Raw genomic sequence first — 24,404 nt, 5'->3', positions numbered from 1 at the left:
TGTATGGCCCTTAAGCCATGGGGACGTGGCCACTCCAAGACAGCGTTTACCTTCTCAGGGTCCATTTTGAGACCCTGATCAGAGATGATATAGCCCAGGAAGGGTAGAGACTTCTCTTCGAACACGCACTTCTCCAGCTTGGCATAAAGATGATTCTCCCTTAATCGAAGCAACACCTGGCGGACATGACCCTGATGAGTCACAAGGTTTGGGGATCAAAATGTCATCGAGATACACCACAACACAGACATAGAGGAGATCATGAAAAATGTCTGACAAATTCTTGAAACACGGCGGGGGCGTTACACATGCCGAAGGTCACGACTAGATACTTGTAGTGTCCATCACGTGTATTAAATGCAGTCTTCCACTCGTCATCCTGACAAATCCGGATAAGATTGTAAGCTCCCCACAGGTCTAGCTTGGAAAAAAAATGTTGCCCCCCGTATGTGTTTAAAAAGTTCTGAAATCAAAGGCAATGGGTACCTGTTCTTCACCGTGATCTGGTTGAAGCCTCGGTAGTCAATGCAGGGACGGAGGGATCCATCTTTCTTCTTGACAAAGAAAAACCTGGCGCCGGCCGGGGATTAGGATTTTCATATGAAGCCCCTCTCCAGATTCCCCTTAATGTAGGCTGACATATACTGGGTCTCCGGCAAAGAGAGAGGGTATACTCTACTGCGAGGAGGGGACGAATCAGGAACCAAGTCAATAGGGCAATCATATGCTCGATGTGGTGGACATGTCTCGTCTTCAACAAGAAGGAAGCAATCTGCGAACTGAGAGTAACAAAGAGGCAACCCAGCCAGTGACTGATGCGGAGGAGACTGAGGCAGATGGACCTGCACCAGACAGCGGTCGAGACACTTGGGGCCCCACTGGAGAACCTCTCCAGAGTTCCAATCCAGGACTGGGGCGTGTAGACGGAGCCAAGGCAAACCCAGCAGCACGGGGTTGATGGCCTTGGACAGGACAAACAGGGAGATGTGTTCAGAGTGAAGAACTCCCACTTGGAGTCTTAACGGCTTGGTCACAGACAAAACTGGGTCAGGTAAAGGCAGTCCATCTACCGAGGCAACGATCAACGGCCTTTCCAGCAGAACAGTGGGCAACTGAAGGAGATCCACAAGGTCTTGGCAGATGAAATTGGCTGCAGAGCAAGAGTCCAGGTAGGCAGAGACTGGAGGAGGTCTCTCGCCAGCGACGATGGTCACAGGAATGAACAGTTTGGAGGAGAGTTCTCTATTAACTGCAGTATCACCCAGGGTTGTCTCTCCAACCAATCCTAGGCGTGGGGGTTTTTTGGCTTCTGATGACACAGACGCACGACATGGCCAGCGAGGCCGCAATATAAAAATAGTCCATAGGTGCGCCTCCGCGATTTCTCTTGAACGGACAGTTTAAGCCGATCCACCTGCATCGGAACCTCGGATGGGGCAGAAGAAGAAGGCAAGAGGGGTTGCTGGAAGTTGGGCGCCAGTCTAGGAAGCCGTCTCTCCTGTCGAACCTCTTGAGATCGCTCTCTGAGCGTTATGTCCGCTCGAGTAGCAAGTAGAATCAGGTCGCCCAAGGCAGCTGGTAGATTTCGAGCACCAAGTTAGTCCTTGATCTCGGGCGATAGGCCATGCCAAAAGGATTCTACCAAGGCCTCATTGTTCCAGGACAATTCTCCTGCCAGGGTCCGGAACTGGATGGTGTATTCGCCCACAGAGGCGTCCTCCTGGCGAAGGTTAAAGATAGCAGTGGCTGCCGACAACTCGTTCAGGATCCTCGAATACGGTACGGAACAACCGCACAAACCCCTGGAAGTCTTGGGTCCCTGTCGTTCCCAGATAGGATTCGCCCACGCCAGGGCCTTGCCAGCAAGTAGAGATATAATGAAGGTGATCCTGGCTCCGTCCAAAGGAAATGCTCGGGCGTGCAGAGTGAAGTGAATATGGCATTGGTTCAAAAAGCCCCTGCACAAACTTGCGTCTCCATGGAACCAAGGTGGCAATGGCAGCGAGAACCGAGGATCCGAAACGGAGCTGCCAGGAGGTGTAGCAGGAGAGTCGATCGGAGGAGCTTGCATAGGAGCAGTGAAGGAAGCAGCTAGCGCCTCTAGCTGCTGTGCCATGGAGTCTACTGCCACAAGGAGTTGATCCTGTCGTGCTCGCAGATCCTGCAGGTCCGCCTGCATGGCTTGGGAGGGTGACATGCCCTTGAATTGACCAGCGGGGTCCATGGCCTGAGCGTACTGTCACGGCGTGGGGTGTGGACCCACTGGGCCGTACCGCATAGCGGGATAGCAGCCCGCCAACTAGGTGCAAAACAATGTCTATAGTCCAGAATGGGTACCTGAGGCAATGTAGACAGTAGCGGAGACACAACTTGACTTTCACTGTAGATGGCACAGTAGATGCAGCAGAAGACACGACTTGACTCTCTCTGTAGATATGATAGCACGGGATACAGGGTACAGGCAGCAGGAACGGGTAACACTGGGAACTGGAAAACACCAGGAGACCATTTGCAAGACAAACTTAGGTATACAACAACGCTCAGGCAAGGATCAAGTGGGCAGAGCCCTTTTTATAGTCCAGCAGCATTCTGGGCTAATTATTGAATAATGACAGCTGGACGCGTTCTGGACATTTAAAGGGAATGTGTTGCCAGAAAAACATGTTTTTTTTTTAAAAATTAAACATTTAGTGTGTGGGTGATTAAACATGGTTCAATTTTTTTTTTTTTTTTTCACGAGTCAGGAAATAGTCAGGAAATATTATAAATTAATTCTAATTTATAATACTACCCATTTTTGGTCACTAGATGGAGCTAGTTCCCAAAATTGCAGCATTGCAACATTGGGTTAAAAGCCCTCGCTCTAGTGAGCTCTCAGCATCCCCCCCTCCTTTATCCTGGCTAGTGCCGGGATAAACGAGGGGTTTGAAAGGTTTAACCTCCTACACTGTGTGTCGCCATTTTTTGAGGTAACCCACAGTGTAGTAGGTTTACATACAGTAGTAAACACACACAAACACTAACATACATTGAAATCTCTTACCTGCTCCTGCCGCCGCGGCTCCCTCCGGCCCGTCCGCTCCCTTTGCTGCCGCTGTTCCATGTGCACAAGTCCGGAAGCCGCGACCGGAAGTAGTAATATTACTGTCCGGCCGCGACTTCCGGTCCACAGGAAAATGGCGCCGGACAGCGCCAATTTCGAATAGGACTGTGTGGGAGCGGCGCATGCGCAGTTCCCACACAGACGCCGTACACGGCAGTCAATGGGACGGGAGCCGTTCGCAGTCCCTATGGGACTGTGGCTGCCGTATTCCATGTCTGTGTGTGTCGTTAATCGACACACACAGAAATGGAACAAAAAATGGCAGCCCCCATAGGGAAGAAAAAGTGTAAAAATAAGAAACAGTAAAACACAAACACACAAATGAAAATAAACGTTTTTATTAAAGCACTAACATCTTTAACATATAAAAAAATTATTTGTGATGACACTGTTCCTTTAAGGCCGTGCACGCTCGGGCGCGCGCTCCCTGCGGGAAACGGTCCCAGAACCCGGAAGAGAGTGCCGGCGTCTCCCTGGAGGGAGAGGTCGCCGAGAACACAGATGTCCATGGCCGGGGCCGTCAGAGGGTAAGTCTGAACGACGGCCCTCGGCCATAGACGTTACAGCAACCAATCAGAGCTCAGCTTTCTTTACTTGCACTGAACTTAAAAAGGGAAAGTTGCTCCATGATTGGTTGCTAAAAGCAACAAGGCCAGTATTTCTGCTAGTCGGTTTTGATAAATAAGGTCCTATCTACTAGTAGAATACATCTTTCTTCAGTAGCCTAGAGATCTGGTATCTGTATGTACATGTCTTGAAAGACTTGAAAATGCACCCAAATGTTATTTTCTTTTTTAATGAGCTTAGATGTGATAAACAGCACAAAACCTTTCACATTATAGTCAATAGTGCAGCCTGAAACACTACATCCAGAAAGTTTCTAGACTTATATTAATGTATATTACATAGAACTATAAAGAATACGGTATAAATAAAAAGTGAATATTAGGTCCCATGTATTAAAGAGGACCTGTCACTAGGTCATATAAGTTGAACTGGTTAACTAACCTGAATAGCGCTGTCTCCCTGATTCCAGCAGGTTTTTCTTTTTACTGGACCACCCCATCCCACTGTTGTGTTGGACTCCTATATGCTAATTTGCTGCAGTTAGCCAACGGGTTGGAGCTAGCTTCCCTGCCTCTGATGCTGCCCAATCAGTGCGAGGTAGCTTGAGGGTAGTTTACGCTCTGTTGGCTAACTACAGCAAATTAGCATAAATGTAGACAACACAACAGTGGGCCATATCTCTGGAATAGGGGCTCTAAGAAAAAAGAAAACCAGCGCTATTCAAGTCGGTTAACCAGATCAACTTATTTGACCTAGTGACAGGTCCACTTTGAGGCCTCACTCACACGAGCGTGGCGTTTTTGCTCAGCCGCCATCATTATGACACTCCATTTGGATGTTTGTAAACAGAAAAGCACGTGGTGCTTTTCTGTTTTCATTCATCCTTTTGACAGCTGTTGCGCGAATCACGCTTGTCCCACGGAAGTGCTTCCGTGCGACATGCGTGGTTTTCACGCACCCACTGACTTCAATGGGTGCATGATTCACGCAAAACGGCCAAAGAACGGACATGTCGTGACTTTTTTTCAGCGGACTCACGCTGAGTAAAAATCACGGACATTTCTGCACGGCCCCATAGACTAATATAAGTCCGTGCAACGCGCGTGCAAATCACACGCGTTGCACGGACGTTTTTCCCATTCGTCTGAATAAAGCCTAATACTGTTAATACGAAAAGTGTCCTTGTTACCCCCAACCACCAGTTAGACAACCTGTTGGGGTAGCACTTTCTTTTTCACTTTTAGTATTGATGCATTGGAACCATTTTAACCAATTACTAATCCAAATAATTTGGTGCAATTATGATTCAACGCTTATGTTACCAGTATCATTAAAAATGCTACATATTTACAGTAAGAAAGTCATGACATGTGTAATGTAAAATACTGTAATAGCCTTGTCCCATAAAATAAAGCAATACAGTAAAGTATGGTATAATAAAATAGTTAAAATAAGAAGTGATATTACAACTATGAACAAGAGTTGCGCTGGGGATAAGAACATTAATGCCTACCACGGAGCCCTAGCGGTTAGGTTAGATTTATGTAATATAATATATAGAATAAACCATTGTGTCCGATTAGTGGTACAAAGAGGTCACAATAATAACCTGGAGGTCACAGTAATAACCTGTATCCCACCGTGGGACGAATACTAACTCCTCCAAGCAGGGGCGGGTCCAGGTTTATGTGGGCCCTTGGGTGACACAGACATCATGGGTCCGTTTGGGAGGGAACTCACTGCGGCAGTGAAACGACAGAAAATGGCAGCTTGTGCTCCCATATAGAAGTTAGGTCCCCAGTTTGTGCCCCCATATAGAAGTTAGGCCCAGTTTGTGCCCCCATATATCCACAGTGCCCCCTGTAGAGAGTGCCACAGTGCTCCCTGTAGACCGTGCCACAGTGCCCCGTAGACCGTGCCACAGTGCCCCGTAGACCGTGCCACAGTGCTCCGTAGGCAGTGCCACACAGTGCTCCGTAGGCAGTGCCACACAGTGCTCCGTAGGCAGTGCCACACAGTGCTCCGTAGGCAGTGCCACACAGTGCTCCGTAGGCAGTGCCACACAGTGCTCCGTAGGCAGTGCCACACAGTGCTCCGTAGGCAGTGCCACACAGTGCTCCGTAGGCAGTGCCACACAGTGCTCCGTAGGCAGTGCCACACAGTGCTCCGTAGACAGTGCCACACAGTGCTCCGTAGACAGTGCCACACAGTGCTCCGTAGACAGTGCCACACAGTGCTCCGTAGACAGTGCCACACAGTGCTCCGTAGACAGTGCCACACAGTGCTCCGTAGACAGTGCCACACAGTGCTCCGTAGACAGTGCCACACAGTGCTCCGTAGACAGTGCCACACAGTGCTCCGTAGACAGTGCCACACAGTGCTCCGTAGACAGTGCCACAGTGCTCCGTAGACAGTGCCACACAGTGCTCCGTAGACAGTGCCACACAGTGCTCCGTAGACAGTGCCACACAGTGCTCCGTAGACAGTGCCACACAGTGCTCCGTAGACAGTGCCACACAGTGCTCCGTAGACAGTGCCACACAGTGCTCCGTAGACAGTGCCACACAGTGCTCCGTAGACAGTGCCACACAGTGCTCCGTAGACAGTGCCACACAGTGCTCCGTAGATAGTGCTACACACACCATCTGTAGATAGTGCCACACACCCCCTAAAAGATAGTGCCATACACACCCCCTAAAAGATAGTGCAACACACACCCCCCTGTAGATAGCGACACACATACCCCGCTGTATATAGCGCTACCCCCACTGTAGATAGCGCCACACACCCCACCCTGTAGATAGCACTACACATCCACCCTCCCTGTAGACAGCGCCATTGGGGCTCCCTCTGGGAGTGGAATCCCCAGCCAAAGCATTGCCGAACATCTGGCCGGGGATTCTGGGCCCAGAGGAGCCCCTGACATCACTCTCTATATATGGACAGGGACGTCAGGGGATCTCTCTAGGAGCAAAACCTTCGGCCAGAGCGTCGGCAATACTCTGGGGGGATTCTGCCCCTAGACAGGGGCTTCCTCTAGGTGCAGAATCCCTGGCAAGAGCGTCGGCAACGCTCTGGCCGGGGATTCCTGCTCCTGGAGGAGCCCCTGATGTCACTGTCCATTAAGGACCCGGCGGGCGAGTGGGCACCCCCAAGGGAAGTGGGCCTCGGCACTTGCCCGGATTCGCCGGGTGCTGACACGGGCCATGCTCCTAGCATAGCTGTTGTTTAATAAAACTGTTGTCAATAGATATTGTATACAAGGAAAGTTCATAACTAAATATTGCCAATGAACGTTGCAAATGTATTAATAAAAAGTTCAAGTTCTATGTTTCAACTGCCAATATATGTCAAACAAAATCTATTCAATGTTAACTGGTACATTCAAGTGGGCCGTCAGTGGTGTCGGAGAAAGCACTCGGCTACCTCTGGCACTCCCATAGAAAGTGAACGGAGCGTTAGCCAAGCATGTGCAGTATCGCTTGATTCACATAGGGCACTTGGTGACCCACGTTCTTGGGATCTGTGGGGGTCCCAGCGGTCGAACTACCACCGATCAGACATGTATCACCTATCTAGTGGATAGGTGATAAATGATCATTATGAGAAAACTTTTACATGCATCAGATATAAAATTTTCCAGGAGACTTGTTGTTTTCTGCAGTATCTAATACCATCTATACAATTCTTTAAAGTTATAAGAAAAAACTGCTTAATAAACAATGACCGTAAAATATATATACAGGTTTCTTTTATGTTCTGTATGTGTCCGTGTGTATTCTTGTGAATACCTACACATCCCTCACACAATGAACATACTAAATGCAATGACTTTCCTACAAATGTTGCAATTTCTGCATAAGGGCTCATGCACACATCCGTCATCTTTTATACAACCTCAAAACACGGATCCACAAAACACGGACTGCGCACAGATGGCTTCCGTGTGCGGTTCGTTTTTTTAATGGACCATTGAATAGTAAGGGCGGGACTGATCCTCAAAAACAGTCAGGAATAGGACCGGTTCTATAATTTGCAGAACGGATACACATACCCGCAAAAAAAAAAAAACGGATGTGTACATGGTCCCAAAAAATGACGGCCGCTGTGGAAGTGTGCATGGCCCCATAGAAATGAATTAAAAAAATGGATAGCACACTGAAGAATTTAACTGAAGTGTGCATAAGCCGTAAGGCCTCATGCTCACTTCAGTCATTTTCTTCAGGGTACTATACGTTTTATTAACAGATAGCACACTGACCCATTCAGTTCTATGGGACCATGCACACTTCCATTGTTTTAACGGAACCGTGTGGCCGTTCCGACAAAAATAGAACAGGTCCTACTCACGTCCGTTTTTGACCGAACAGTCTCGGCCAATCCATTCAATTGGTCCATTGAAACAACGGACTGCACACGGAAGCCATCTGTGTGTGGTCCGTGTTTCACGGATCCGTCATTAGCGGCAATGTATTTGTGCATGAGGCCTTAAGCATAGACAAATGAGGTACATCGGTTGAATGTTTCAGACTTTCTTTACACAGACATAAAAAATACTAGCACAATACTTGTGTGTGTAGTGGTGCTCAACTATGTAAAATACATAACTAAGAAAAATGCATAAGAGAAAGATTTTGCTTGCACAACCCTTCCAGAATTTACACCTGCTTTATTGCAAGGCAAGAAATCATAACAGATCCCAGTTTGTAGAATTTAGGCAGGTGGTATGGAGGGGGGACTGGGGGGAACTGCACAACAACACAGCTGCAATATCAGACATGACTTCTGTAAAGACTTATGACTATTTACTTGCTGCTACTATCTTTTTCAGAACTGCTGAATAGTTTTTCTCTTATGTCATTAGCAGCCCGGCTTATGTGGGTGTGAGGTTCTTCAATATTATTGCACTATTTACCTGTTACTAATAATTCTACATTACAATTATATATATCATTGGAATATCAGTTTTCCTAAATATTGTGCTGCATTTTAGAATATTAAAGGCTATGTACACATTCGAAAAAAATTTGTTGTTGTTTTTTTAATAAAACAGTGTGTTTAGTGCAACTCTGTAATTACATTTTATTAAAAATTATGTTTACTTTTTCATATACAGCTGCTTTGTATCCTATATACAGAGCAGCTGTATCGTGCGCTGAGACCTAAGTCTGTCAGGTCAGCGGCACTGACGGGTTCAGTGAAAACGGGTCCTGCGTGATCCACCTGTCATCGATCATATCTAAGTTATGAACAGCTTGCAGCTAAATAACAGCTCGATCACCTGACGGATACAGGTTCTAGCGCTAGATGCAGCTGCACTCTATACAGGATACAAAGCAGCTGTATCTCAAAAAGTAAAAAGTTTTTTTACTAAAAATGGAATTACAAAGTTGCACCAATCACACTGATACACATTTAGATTTATGCTAATGACTTTCTTAATGCCCAACTGGGCGTGTTTTTACTTTTTGACCAAGTGGGCGTTGTGGAGAGAAGTGTATGACGCTGACCAATCAGTGTCATACACTTCTCCCCATTCATTTATTCAGCACATAGTGATCTTGCTAGATCATGATGTGCTGTCACTTACTCACAACTTACTATGGGCAACGACCACTTTATTCTCTGCACCAGTTTTGATAAATAACCCTCAATATTAAGTGAAGTTCAGCTTTCCACTACAGCAAGGACAAAATCATTATAAACTACAAACACTGAAACCACCAGTGAAAAAGAAGACATTGCCACACATATACTGAGGAAAATAAGCCTCAGTAAGGGCGGATCCTCTGAGAAGACATTATCATTAATCTAACTGCTAACTTGATCCAGTTGAAATTAGGCTATGAGATTGTCCCTGTTTTCCCAAGACACTATGTAAAATACTGATACTAACCTACAAAGATACCCTTGATACTTTATCTTCCCAGATTTGTCCTATACCATTAAATGCATGCAAGGTTGAGGAGTTGTTACCCAGTATGTCATTATATCTATATTGGTAAGGGTATAGACTTCATTTAAAATGCAAAATCTCATAGTGACTGTTGTCAATGTGACCTACAAGTTGCCAAGTGATACCCCTGGAGGTTCATCACTTACTGGAATTGTGTAATATGCATATTTTAAACCTATATAACACAGTGCACAACTAATGAATATTAGTAAACTCTTTGCCTTGGCTATGCCATTGATAATGTGAGCTCATCACTGAAATATTCATGCACTGGCAGGAGGTTCAGTGTGAAGATGGAGGCAGTAGACACATAATGGGGATCTGGTGGTCTAGAAAGAAATCCACTCAACCGATTCATAAATACAATATAGATAAAGTGTGCATGTGCCTATTGGATAAATTATACCCATATCAGTTTAAAACACCTATTTATTTCTTAAAATGTGTATTAGGAGTAAGAAATAAGTGTTTTAAGAAACTGGACAAAATGCTGTTAAGTTAGAAATACAAAAAATGAAAAAGTTGTAACGTAATTATTGTCCATAAACTAAAACAGAAGCATAAAAATGTACATGCAGTTGGAGACTACTACCGTATTACATACTAAAGGGGTTTTCCAGTTTAGAAAACCCATTTTCAAATATACTATTGGGGAATTCTGAATAAATAGACGGGGGTCTCCTGTTCAGGATCCTCATCTATTAGCCAGAGCAGAGAGTGGCTAAAAATAGTGTCTCTCGCTTCGGAGGATCCAGCATGTCCATGCATTTCACAGACAGCCCATTGATTTCAATAGGAACTGAGTAATGCTTCATTTCTCCTGTGATGGCGCTACAGGGGAACGGAACACTTGCTGCTGGTTTCCCCTACAGATTATAACTAGATGCGGGAGCCCCAGAAGTGGGACAACCGGTAATGAGCATATTTCTGAGAGACCATTCTAATACAAAAGGATTGTCCAAAACGGAATACCCCTTTATATTAAACTTCCAACACCCAGATAGCATTATTGAACAAGAAAGGATCTGAATGCATAAGAGAGCAAACATTCACCCACATTTATTAATAATGGCATATATTGCACCAATTAAATTAGGGAAGGTAGTTGGCACCTAATTTATAAAAAGCACACAATTCTTCATACATCCGGTACATTTGGATTTGCCCGTTTGTATTTCTCTGGTAGGAGCAGGCGTACATTTGTGCCACTAATTTATGCCTTTTTTAACCTTTGCCATTAATAAATGAATCCACGGGCCTGTTCACATCAGCGTTGACTTTCCGTTCATGGGTTCCATTGCAGCTTTCCGTCGGAGGAACCCGTGTACGGAAAGGCAAACAGAAACCATAGCTTCCGTTTGCATTACCATTGATTTCAATGGTAATGCTTTCGTTTCAAATGGTTCCATATGTCTCCGTTCCGTAAGGTTTCCGTTTTTTTAGCGGAAACAATAGCGCAGTCGACTACAACGAAAACCTGACAGAATAGACCCTGAAGGCAGTTGGCTCTCGAAACTTGAGTGAATCTTCATTCCTATATGAACGGCTGGCATAAACAGCAATGCAGTAATATATACATATTCTTGTAATTAGAATGGAAGCTGCAGTAATTGAGAATCCCACATCTTTACTGACAACTCATCAGCTTTACTACAAGGGTCTGTCGTCTGCCTCAAATGCAGAACAGCGAATCAGAATGGAGGTCTGCTATAAACCATAAAGGAGATAATGCATTTACTAAACAGGGGAGGTTATAGTTCATGTAATTAATTCACTAAATTGCCACAAAAACATCTGTAATGATTTGTAAGGTTTTGAATATCTCTGGTCGCTGTCAATCAATTGGGGCATTCATTGTTTACTCCTAATAGATAAAAATCTGCCCTGGCATGTGCTGTTCATTAGAAGACTAAAGGCCCATTTACACAGTCCAATAATAGGGAATAAGCGTTCCGAAGAGCGATCGTTTAGCCGATTATTGGCCTGGGTAAACAGGGCAGCGATCAGCCGACAGACAGCAAACGCTTGTTTGTCGGCTGACCACTTAGTTTATGCAGGATATAAAATCATCGTTGCTGGCAGTAGAATTTCCTGTGTAATCAGGGGATGTGCTGACAACAATGATGCAAACGATTGTATTAAAAATTGTTCGTCCCCATACAGTACAGCATCGGTCCCTGTAAAAGGTCATGATAACGATCGCAGGTCAAATTATTATATCTTCGATCGGCACTCGCTGTGGGCAGAAATCTGCCCATGTAAACCCACCTTAAAGGGAACCTATCACCAGCATTTCACCTATTAAACCAGCAATACCTGGTTGTAGTGGGTGAAAAATCATTTCTATATAACCTATAATTGTCTTCTTAGTCGGCTCTGTAGCTTTAGTATTCAGCTTTTTAGTGTTCCCGCACTGTATGCTAATGAGCATAAAAGAGTCATATCTTCGTTTGAAAAGAGTCATATCTTCATTCCTCAAGTCTTTCCGATTTTAACTCGCCTCCTTACCTTTGAGTGACAGCTCCTCCTCGCCTTCCCCGAGCACACAAAATCCTGTGCTTGTGCATTGATGTCCTCTTCCGGTGTGTGCGCACAAAGGGACTCCGGACTATTATGATAAAAGGCGCAAAATGTTTGCAGAGCGTTATTTACAGTCGGAGGAGGAGTTTAGGAGAAGGGATAACAGTAATGAACTTCTGATAGCAGCGGCCAGTGAGGGAGAAGTAAAGTTCAACAGGTGAAATGCTGGTGACAGGTTCCCTTTAAGGGGCTTGGCTCATGGAAGTCCTGTGTGTCCATCACATGGCCAGATTTTATCCACTTGAACAAACAATGAAATATTGTAACTTTTCATTATACTAAAAAAAAAACATTTATTTGATGAAACGTTTTTAAAGAGACTTTAAGGGTCAGTTCACACGAAGTTTGTTGGCGCTCATCTTGACGTGGAAACCGCGTTGGAATCAGCACCAAAAAAAGGCCATAATTGCCCCCCATCGATTTCAATGAGAGGCAGAGGCGTTTTTTCCTGGGCAGCTTTTAGCCGCTCACAGGAAAAAAAAAAGCACAATGTACTTTCTTGCTGCGGTTTCCGCCTCTAACCTCATATTGAATCAATTGTGCAAGAGTAGTAAAACATAAAAAAAAACTATACATATTTAGTATCGCCATAGTTGTACTGACCCATACAACAAAGTTAACACCTCATAGTGAATGGGGTACATATTAAAACAATGCTGAAATCGCTGGGGGGGGGGGGGGGCGGGGGAGAATATAATTCCTTCCCAATTTTTTTTCTATAAAAGTTAAACAATATAATATATACACCGAAAAATGATGCAATTGGAAAATACAACTCGTCCTGCAAAAAACAAGCTCTCATATGACTATGACGACATAAAAAAAAAAAAGTTATGACTCTTGAAAGTCGGGGAGGAAAAAATGAAAAAGAATGCTTGATCATTAAGGCCAAAGTAGGCTTGGTCCTTAAGGGGTTAAGAAGGAAGAAAATGACATCTAAATTTATGGGCTATGTAAACCTTTGAACCCTTTTTTATAAATAAAACAATGTATCTTATTATTAAAAGCAACTTTGTAATTAATATTTCAATACATTTTTATTCTATTTTTTGAGATACAGCTGCTATCTATCCTGGATACAAAGAAGCTGTATCTTGTGCTCAAACCCCATTCCGTCAGATCAGCGAGAGTGACGGCTTCAATGACAGCAGTCCCTGCATGTGATCCACCTATTGTCGATCACATCTAAGTTCAGTACCAATTTTTTTTTTTTTTAAAAGCGTTAAAAAACTTACATTAAATCTGATTTTAAAGTCATATTATTTCCAGACATACACTGACATACCTGGACAAAAAAAACTGATCAAAGCCACAGTAAGGCCTCATGCACACTTCCGACACCGTTTTCACGGCCGTTTTTGACGGATCCGTGTTTCCGTTTCCGAGCGCTGAGCATGGTACTGTTCAAGGTGCTGAAAGAGTTAATGGGCTGCACAGATCGGCGGTAACGCTTTCAGTACCCTGGACAGTACCATGCTCGGCGCTCGGAAAATACAATTTTAATGAAATTAAAATAAAAAAAATAATTTCATACTTACTTTCCTCCTGTCCGGCCTCCAGTGATGAAGTTTTATCCATGTGACCGCTGCAGCCAATCACAGGCTGTAGTGGCGGTCACGCACGTCAGGATGACGTCAGAAGCCTGGCCTCCAGGGATGACGCTTCATCCCACGTGACCGCCTCTGCAGCCAATCACAGGCCGCAGCGGCTTCTGCAGCCAATCACAGGCTGCCGCGTCATACAGGAAGGTCGGACTGGAGGAAGAAGAGGGACTCGTCACCAAGACAACGACCGGGTACGTATGAAATGCTTTTTATTTTATTTTTAACCAGCAGCCTCTTTTCTCTATCAGTGATTGATAGAGACAAGTGGCTGCCGATTAGTGTAATATATCTGTAATGTATTTCTGCCCGCCCGGCCGTTGCTAGGCAACGGCTCCGTCACACACGGACAGCACACGGATGCCTTCCGTCTGCCTTCAGTTTTTTTGACGGCCCCATTGACTTGCATGGGCTTCACGGTCACGGAATCTCGGACCAAAGTAGGACATGCTCTACTTTGGATCGGAACGGAGCAACGGGACAGTCAAAAAAACTGAAGTGTGCATGGCCCCATTGAAATGAAGGGGTCAGGGTGCTAGCCGTCAGAAAAACAGCTAGCACCCTGAAGAAAAACACTGAAGTGGGCATGAGGCCTAACACTACTACTGCCCCTACAACTACATTTCTTGTATCTGGAAAAAAGAAAATCATCCCACGTATATATGGAATTTTTATCATTACTTACCTGATTGGCAAACTACAAATACAGATTTGGATTTTATAAATTCAAATAAAGTTTCAAATGTTCTATAGCACATTCATTTCTATATATCAACTTTCAATATTGGTAAGGGCCTGTTAACATCAGCGTAGCCCTTCCGTTGTGGGGTTCCGTCAGAGGTTTCCGTCAGGTTAACCCCTCAACGGAAAGGCTAACGGAAACCTTAGCTTCCGTTTCCGTCACCATTGATCTCAATGGTGACGGAAATGTTGTTAATGGTTTCCGTTGGTCACCGTTGTGACAGGGTTCCGTTGTTTTGACGGAATCAATAGCGCAGTCCGTTTGTCTATCCGTTGAGGGGTTAACCTGATGGAAAGCTCAGACGGAACCCCTCAACGAAAGGGCAACGGTGATGTGAATTGTGAACAGGCCCTTACTATATAAAGTGAAAACTGCCATGATATAGTTATTATATAGAATATATTAAATTTATTAAATATATGCTTTATGACTGTCTCTATAACAGAAGTGCTAAAAGTAGAAAATACTAATCTTGTTTTTTTTTATAAAAATATGTGCATGCAGAAATTCATAAATTCCTAATAAATATATTACAATAACAAAACAACAATAATATTTTATTATTATCATGTTTATGAATATTTTGCCCCACATAGATTTAACTGCTGATCTTTCAGAAAATTTCAACAGTTACAAATACAAGTCAATTCACCTCAGTAGACTATACCTATTAGTTAGTTTTAACATAAAAAATAATACATATAATAAAACAACAACAATTATTAATAATTCTGCTGGAATCATCTGCCACATGTAAATAACTTGAGTATTCCTCCAAATCTATAAACACAACAAGCCACTATGATATAGGTTACTATCTTACATGTTCTAAAATGTAGATAACATATAGGTGTATAAAAATGGAAGCATAAAACTTTTTGGGCAGCTATTAAGAATAAATACAGATTGACGGTCTACATAACAGCGCAATATTTAGATGTAAAATTTGTTTAATTTGAAAGTAATTTGTCATTCCCATAAAATCGGATAAATCTGACAAACACCCCGTTAAGAGCCCATGACGTAAAGGTGTTATATCTTCCAGATCAGTTATTAGAAATATGTTACAAGATTTTTTTAATTTTTCGTTTCAGTAAATTTATAGAAAAGGGTCTAAGGCAGGAATCATTCAACCAATAAATTAAACATATGTGGAGCTACTCTGAAAAGTGAATTTTAATTCAATATGAGTAAGGTATTTTACTAAAATCAAATGAAAAATGTTCAATGACACAAAACTGTAGTTACAAAAAAAATGTAAGTGTCACACATGGGTAAAAGCTGCCAACATCAGCGTTATGGAGCTGTCCATTCAGCACCATGCTTTCCCACCGCAAATACAAGGAGGTGTCCATTCAGCACCACGCTACACAGCCAGAATACTCTACAGCTATATTCATTCAGTCACACTAGATGACTGGTCTATTGTGCTATACTGTGCTGAACTGTGCTGTACTGTGCTATACTGTGCTGTGCTATACTGTGCTGAACTGTGCTGTGCTATACTGTGCTATACTGTGCTGAACTGTGCTGAACTGTGCTGTACTGTGCTGTACTGTGCTGAACTGTGCTGAACTGTGCTGAACTGTGCTGTACTGTGCTGTACTGTGCTGTACTGTGCTGAACTGTGTTGAGCTTAACTGTGCTGTACTGTGCTGTACTGTGCTGTACTGTGCTGTGCTAATATATAGTAGCTGTCTATTCAGCACCGCACTACAGGCCGGTCTAATATAAAGTAGCTGTCTATTCAGCACCACACTACAGACCAGTTCAATGTAAAGGAGCTGTCTATTCAGCACCACACTACAGACCAGTCCAATGTAAAGGAGCTGTCTATTCAGCACCACATTACAGGCCAGTCTAATGTACAGGAGCTGTCTAATCAGCACCACACTACAGACGAGTCTAATGTAAAGTAGCTGTCTATTCAGCACCACATTACAGGCCAGTCTAATGTAAAGGAGCTGTCTAATCAGCACCACTCCACATGCTGGCTGTACGCTCAGATCCATCACATGATATACTCCACAGTGCTGTCCATTCATACCTATGTAGCAGTCGATTTAGCACCACATTAAAAGGCCAGGCTAATGTTAAGTAACTTTCCATTCAGAATCACACAAGATCTGCTGTCTAATCTTATGGAGCACCACACTATAAGACCAGTCTATGGAGCTGAGCATCCTGATCCACCGCAAGTTCTACTCCACACCATGCTTCTCACAAGTAAATGCATGCAGCTATCCATTCAACAACACCGCATACATAGTCCCTTGGGTTCATCATAAAACAAAAGATAATCAAAGAAAAATATGGGCACCTTATCCTGTATTCACCTTAAACAATCCGTCCGTCTGCAAGCAGGAAGATCGCTGACTCCAGAACTACATGCACAACTAGAACCTTAACTTCACTAACAGAACTCAACAATCTACCAAAACTGACATTATCTTTTCATATTAGATTAACGCCAGGTGAAGAATTGCGAAGAAGGAACAGGATCACATCATGCATCATCCATTCTCTGTAATGCATGATGCAAACAGAGCTAAACGCAGTCATCCCAGAGCCATATGTGCTCTACAACTTGTACAGTGATATGTAACGTGTCTCAGGACCTGCCATCACCCAGCCGGGGACACGCGTGCTTATCCCTGACATTCCTATGCACATGATGCCATCCTACTAAGTAATGCCCGTTCTGCCACCCCTGCTCTGTTTCATGAATGCATATTCATTGCAGATCGGAAGGGCCACAGGCTTCAGGAGAAGAAAAAAAATACTGCAGTGTAAAAGAAGGAGCAGGTTCCATCCAACAGAGGAAACCCTGCACTCCTTCACTGCAAAACTCACCGCCCAGAGATCTCCTGCTGCCAGCCGTACTCTACAGCACTACAGAACATTGCAGACCCGTCCACCTACCACACCCGCATTCCTCACACCCTCCGACAGTAAAAGGGGGTCCCCAGCTACAAACTCTGGCAGGAGTGCAGCACAACCTCCTTCCAGGATTTAATGGAGCAGATCGAGCCCTTTACTATGCAGCCCCCCCTGCCATCCCTTCATATAATGTACGGGTCTAGTCTCATGTAAGGGAGGGGCAGGGGACAGAAAGTGATGACACCTTGTGTTTTCTATGGCCGCACTTGCCGTGCTGAGGGTGAGTGTGCGCTGCACAGGTTTTCCTATGACACTTAGTGGTAAGTTATCAGGAGGGGGTAGGTGAGGGGAGAACCCCGGCTCTCTGCACTGTTCTACATAGCCCGTCCTGTGTATGCAGCGCTGAGGCGGTGTGATGTGCCGGTGCACGGGACTGTCGGGCCTCATACTAGTGAAGTTCAGGGCAGTAATATCTCTGCGGCAGTTGCCTGAGCAGTCTCCCCCTCCCCCATCCCGGGCCCCGCTATTACCAGCGGCCGCCGCTCTACTTGTGCTCGTCAGTCAGTCTGAGCCTCGTCCTAATCTCCTGTGCCCGCGTCCCCTTTTCCTCCCCTGTCCCAGCTCTTGTAGGTCTCTGGAAGTGTCCGCATCGCACTTACTTGCCCGACTCTAGCGAGAGTCCCTGCAGCCTGCGCCGCCGGACTGCAGAGGTGGGGAGGCTGCAGCAGGAGGAACTGCGGCCGTCGCCATCTTGGAGCCTCCGCAACGCGCGCCGGCCCCGTACATAGAGCTGTGAGCAGAGAGGTTGCCGGGGAGCGTGGTGAAAGAGCGCGCACACTGTTCCGCCGCACACACGGGAGACCGGGGGCTGGGGGCGTCTCACATTTACCGCTCAGGAGGGAGGTCGCTCTTTATCAACCTTCCCTTGAGCCAGTTCTTGAGAAGTTCTTCTGTTCTGTTATAAATGTGAAGCACATGACAATGATTCCAGTCATCTTATAGTTACATGAGGGGGGTCTGCTCATTTTTCCTCATTCCCAAAGGGTGGGATTTCCTATAGTTGCACATTTTTCAATTCGGGCAGGAATAAAATCTTTGAAATAATAACTTCTAACTTTGATCCCTCCTCTTTCATTCCATTAAAATCTAGTATTGCCACAGCAACTCATTTTCACCTCTAAATTGTATAAAGATTGAATCTTACAGCAATTCCACCAAACATGCTCCAAATCTGCTCCATCTCATATCCCGGTTTTCTGTATATGACAAAGTGTATCATACAGACCGTGAAATATGAAGAATTGCGTATCTTTATGTGACATATGTGAGATATTTAGTCCCAAAACCTTCTTCCCATAGTCCAATGTCCATATTACCAACAACTTTCCCCAATTATCGATAGAATATAGCTGTGTTTGCTCTATCATCAATTCTTTACATATTGGTGAAACTATCCCACTTATATCGGCAGTTACGAAATTGTCATCAAATACAAGTTGTGAGTCTTTCATATCGTGAAAGGGATTAAAATAATGTTTCAATGAGTTCCTTTTGTGCAGCGGCCATCTTGCCTCTAGTTTCCATCTTGGCTCTTTTGTAATGAATAAGAAAGTCATTACTCCTTTAAGACAGGTTTTTAGGTTTCTAAGTTGAGTTATCTTTGACCTTGGTTCCCATACGAGGCTTGGAAGGAAGGAACAGGGAGTGAGATAGGAGGAGGGAGACACATTCACATGTGCATCTGAGTATGTCTCCTCCATCTTAAAAGAACAATCTATTATATCCTTGCCAAGAAATATAAGCCACCTGCAAACCCTGATGTATGAAGAATTATAATAATGCATTTGGAATGTATTGTATGTCTGTGATTGGCTGAATTTGAAGTATTGTCATATTGCCTCTGATTGGTTAACCTCAAGCCTACACCCCTTTTGCATGATATTATTGTATTGTGAGGAGTATTTTGAGCATACCAGCAGCGTCTGTGTGTTATTCCTCCTCTCCGATATATGATTGGAAACTGGATAAGTCACTGGAGGGCGGGTATCGGTTGACATATCCATTACAGATTTCAGTCTAATATATTGTGGCCCCTGATTGCGTCAACACATATTGAACCTCTTCTTATCCAGTCTAGAATTAACAGCACTTCTTTAATAACATATTCTATTACCAGTATCCCATCTTAAAAGTTTTACACTTCCCCATATCAATGAATTGTGAAACTTTACTTAAAAGCCATTCTCAACCCATATTCTAGATTTCCAAATCTCACCAAATAAATTATTTCTAAAAAAAAAAGGCGTAAACCTAAATAATCCTGTCTCTTCCCTAAACTTCCCGACTGCTCCCCATATTCTAACCATCAATACCATAATAGGTGACCTCTTATAACACCCAATGCAAAAGGCCTCTAACATCTCAGATATTTAAATGGCAGACTTAGGGTATGTTCACACGGCCTATTTACGGACGTTATTCGGGCGTTTTTGCCCCGAATTACGTCTGAAAATAGCGCTGACAAACATCTGCCCATTGAAAGCAATGGGCAGACGTTTGTCTGTTCACACGAGGCGTATATTTACGCGCCGCTGTCAAATGACGGCGCGTAAATAGACGCCCGCGTCAAAGAAGTGACCTGTCACTTCTTTGGCCGTAATTGGAGCCGTTATTTATTGACTCCAATGAATAGCAGCGCTAATTACGGCCGTAATTGACGCGGCGTTCAAGCGCCTGCACATGCCGGTACGGCTGAAATTACGGGGATGTTTTCAGGCTGAAACATCCCCGTAATTTCAGCCGTAACGGACGCCCTCGTGTGAACATACCCTTACTGTGTAACCTGTTTCACCAAATACTGATCATTTTACCATACAGTATATGCCAAATGTGCTGCCCAAAAAATCCTTAAATATATTATCTTTGTCAAAGCCCCCTTTTTTCTGGAGTCGGGACTTTTTGTTTAATATGAACCTGTTTATGATTCCAAAGTCATTCATTTCTAATTCCTTCTTTTTTTTTTAAGACTTTTTCACCAATCCACAGTGGAGTGTTATTCAGCAAATACAAAAGTTGTGGCAAGACCATTATTTTAATCAAGCCGATCCAATTGGCCATCGACATTGGCAATCTTTTCCATATCAACATTTCTCTTTTTAGTTTTTTAATTAGAGGCTGAATATTGAGTTTTACATACTGTCTTGGATTAGCGGAAATTCCAATATCAGGATACTTCAACTTGGCATAAGTAAAATCACTTGAGCTGTTGTACTGCTTAATTTAAAGAGGCTCTGTCACCGGATTATAAGTGCCCTATCTCCTACATAATCTGATCGGCGCTGCAATGTAGATAACAGCAGTGGTTTTTATTTTGAAAAGCGATCATTTTTACCAAGTTATAAACAATTTTAGATTTATGCTAATTCGTTTCTTAACAGACAACTGGGCGTTTTTTACTTTTTACCAACTGGGCGTTGTGGAGAGAAGTGTATGATGCTGACCAATCAGTGACCAATCAGTGACCTACACTTCTCATTGTTCCAGCCCAGCTTCTTTCACTGCACAATCACACGGTAACAATGGGCTGGAACAATGAGAAGTGTATGAGGCTGATTGGACGCTGATTGGTCACTGATTGGTCAGCGTCATACACTTCTCTCCACAACGCCCAGTTGGTAAAAAGTAAAAAACGCCCAGTTGTCTGTTAAGAAACTAATTAGCATAAATCTAAAATTGTTTATAACTTGGTCAAAATGATCGCTTTTCAAAATAAAAACCACTGTTGTTCTATACATTACAGCGCCGATCAGATTATGTAGGAGATTGGGCATTTATAATCCGGTGACAGAGCCTCTTTAACCCATGGGTCTAATGGTAGTATTACTGATTTTGTCCAGTTTATCTCTAATAAATATATGATATGGAACTGAATTCTTCTATCACATCCATTAGGTAACTAGGCATGGAATCCGTCCCTCTCAAGAAGATCATCAAGTTATCTACATATAACGATATCTTGTCTTCTCTCCGAAACCCCTAATTTGAGACTCTTCCCTGATTTTAACTGCCAATGGCTCAAAAGACAAGTCAGGGAGCAGAGGGGAGGCTGAAGTATCCTGAAGCTGTGCAGATGTAGATGTTTATCTTGACTCGGATAACGTGCTTCAGCGTGACATCACACAACAAAAGCCATTGAAACGTCATTGAAAAAGTCAATTAAAGTTTCTTTCCACCGTGTATTTAATGCGTTAAGAGTCAAGATAAAGATGGCTACATCTTTACCATTAATTCATATTTTATCTCTGGGTCTCATATACAATATCCAAACCCTACTCATATAAGTTGCACCAAACCCAAATCTTTCCATAATCTTCCACAAGAACCGCCACCCCACAGTTTTACAGCATGAAGCGACAGTACGTAGTGGCGGCATCCTCCATCCCCTGGCTATTCACGTGAGCTCTAAAGATGTTATTTTATTATTATTTTGTTTACCCGCCAAGACCTTAACAAATATCTTTATGTCAGAATTAAAGAAATTGGTATGTATGAAGAGAAGTTTAATGGGTCCTTATCTGCCTTTTTGGATCAGTATTATATTAGCATTATACATAGGTTCTGGTAGCTGCTTAACCCCTTCCTGACATTTGATGTATCCATATGCCAAAGTTGGGTAGGGGAAGTATGGAGCGGGCTCACGCAGTGAGCTCGCTCCATACGATGACGGTGTCGGCTGTATGTTACAGCCGACACTTCACAGTAACTAGCGGCATCGAGCGCGATCCCGCTAGTTTAACTCGTTAAATGCCGCGGTCAATACTGACCGTGGCATTTAAATCGCCAGAAAGAGGGGGCGACCCCCTCTAACAGCTCATCGCGCCCCCCGCAACGCAATCGCGGGGGGGTGATGGTTACTATGGCTGCCTGGGGGCTTAATGAACGCCCCCAGGTCCGCCATCTTTGTACACCTATTAAGCCTTGCCTCCGGCAGGGCTTAACAGGTGCTTGTCAGAATCACAATATACTGCAGTACATTAGTATTGCAGTATATCGTGCAAGCGATCTAACGATTGCTGGTTGAAGTCCCCTAGGGGGAATAATAAAAAAAGTTAAAATAAGTTAAATAAAGTTTTCTTTGGTGTAAAAAAAAATAAAAAATATTAAAAGTTCAAAAAAAAACCCTTTTCCCATTTTCCCCCTAGAGCATAGTAAAAAAATAAATAAATAAAAATAATTGGTATTGCCGCGTCGGTAAAAGTCTGAACTATTATAATATATCGTTATTTAACCCGCACGGTGAACGCCGTAAAAAAATAAAATTGTAAACGCCAGAATGTCTATTTTTTGTTCACCTAATCTACCACAAAAAATGAAATAAAAAGTGATCAAACTGTCACATTTACACCAAAATGGTGTTATTAAAAACTACAGCTTATCCCGCAAAAAATAAGCCCTCATACAACTTAATCGACGGAAAAATAAAAAAGTTGTGGCTCTCGGAATTTGGCGATGCAAAATACATTTTCTTTTTTACACTTAGGTTTTTAAATGTAAAAGTAGTAAAACATAGAAAAAACTATACATATTTGGTATCGGCGTAATCGTATTGACCCACAGAATAAAGTTAACATGTTGTTTTAATTGCACAGTGAATTCCATAAAAACAGCGCGCAAAAAACCATGGAGGTATCGCTGTTTTTTTTATTTTCTACCCCACAAATAATTTTTTTCCCGTTTCCTAGTACATTATACGGCAAAATAAATGGTGCTACGAAAAACTACAACTTGTCCCGCAAAAATCAAGCCCTCATAGTACTATATCGACGGAAAAATAAAGACATTATGGCTTCTGGAATGTGGGGAGGAAAAAACGAAAATGAAAATCTGAAAGTTGTTTACGACGGGAAGGGGTTAAATAAGGGGTTAAAATCACTTTTTGTATAATTCCGCTGGTAGCCCATCCTTGCCTGGAGCTTTTCCTACAGCCATTCTGCCTCCTTTAGCTCCTGAATTCCGATTGGTCGCTCTAGCCAGTCTTTCTGCTCTTTAGTCATTTTGGTAGAGTTATTGTATCTAATTAATTGTTTCGGGTTATATCAGAATGCAACGCCTTAGTAGTATAAAGCTGTTCATAAATCTTACAAATCACCTTCAACACCTCTCCCGAGGTGTCAACTTTGATCACGAATTGCAGCTATGTTTGCCCTATTCTTTAGATTTTTCACTATGCTTGAAAGCAGTCTGCCTGGTTTGTATCCCTGCTTATAATACCAGGTCCCAGCGAATAAACGTGTGCGGAATGTTTTTTCATTCAAATATACATTCAGTGTTTGCACACACTTTTCACATTTTTCTTCTAAATTCCTCTCAATATTTTATTTTCTGCACTTTGAACTGAGTGAACCAACTTCTCTTCTTTATAACAAAAACCTCTTTTTAACCTTGTTACTGCCCTATAGAAGGACCCCTATTATAGGAGGTTTTCTTTGTATCCCATACCCTATTCTTACCCGCAATGCCCTAATTATTTACAAAGAAAAAGAGATCATTTCTAACACAATTTTGTCATGACAGTCAGTCAAGCTAAACCAGTACGAATTAAAATTATAATCTCCTCGACTTGCAAAATGGTTTGAACCCAATTCAACTAATACTGGAACATGATCTGATATTGTTCTATACTCATATGACACTTTTTAAACTAATGGTCAGCCAGCTCATTGCCAAGCACCAGAACAATGCGGAAAAAACTATTTGTTGAATTGAAATTTGAAAACTCTTGTTTTTCTGACACGATCTACGCCTCAAATCATACCATTAAAATTCATGCATTGCTTTTAAAAGAGGAGACCTGAAACACAGCACTTTAATGCTATGGATGTTAAAGTACAGGAAAGCAGAAGAACAGATTATCAAATTAAATCTGCAATTTAGCCTTCAAGAATCTGATTACAATCCCTCTAGGAGAATCCAGAA

At 43.2% G+C, this 24,404-nt stretch overlaps 1 protein-coding gene across 7 annotated transcripts in view; it reads right to left on the bottom strand.

Moving 5' to 3' along the window:
- The window catches only part of SCN8A (sodium voltage-gated channel alpha subunit 8), a 169,210-nt gene extending 150,970 nt beyond the window's left edge, over positions 1-18,240 (bottom strand). For 4 of the 7 annotated variants that reach the window (XM_075851926.1, XM_075851930.1, XM_075851928.1 and 1 more), the window contains exon 1: positions 18,089-18,239. The gene's annotated coding sequence lies outside the window, so the exon portion shown is untranslated. Of the gene's footprint in view, positions 1-18,088 lie in introns of all 7 variants that reach the window. The other 3 variants (XM_075851929.1, XM_075851931.1, XM_075851927.1) reach the window with 2 other exon arrangements.
- Between the last annotated feature and the right edge of the window lie 6,164 nt (positions 18,241-24,404).

This window comes from Rhinoderma darwinii, chromosome 2 (assembly GCF_050947455.1).
Source record: "Rhinoderma darwinii isolate aRhiDar2 chromosome 2, aRhiDar2.hap1, whole genome shotgun sequence".
In the NCBI taxonomy this organism is placed as follows: domain Eukaryota; kingdom Metazoa; phylum Chordata; class Amphibia; order Anura; family Rhinodermatidae; genus Rhinoderma; species Rhinoderma darwinii.
This window is presented reverse-complemented; position numbering and strand designations above follow the sequence as displayed.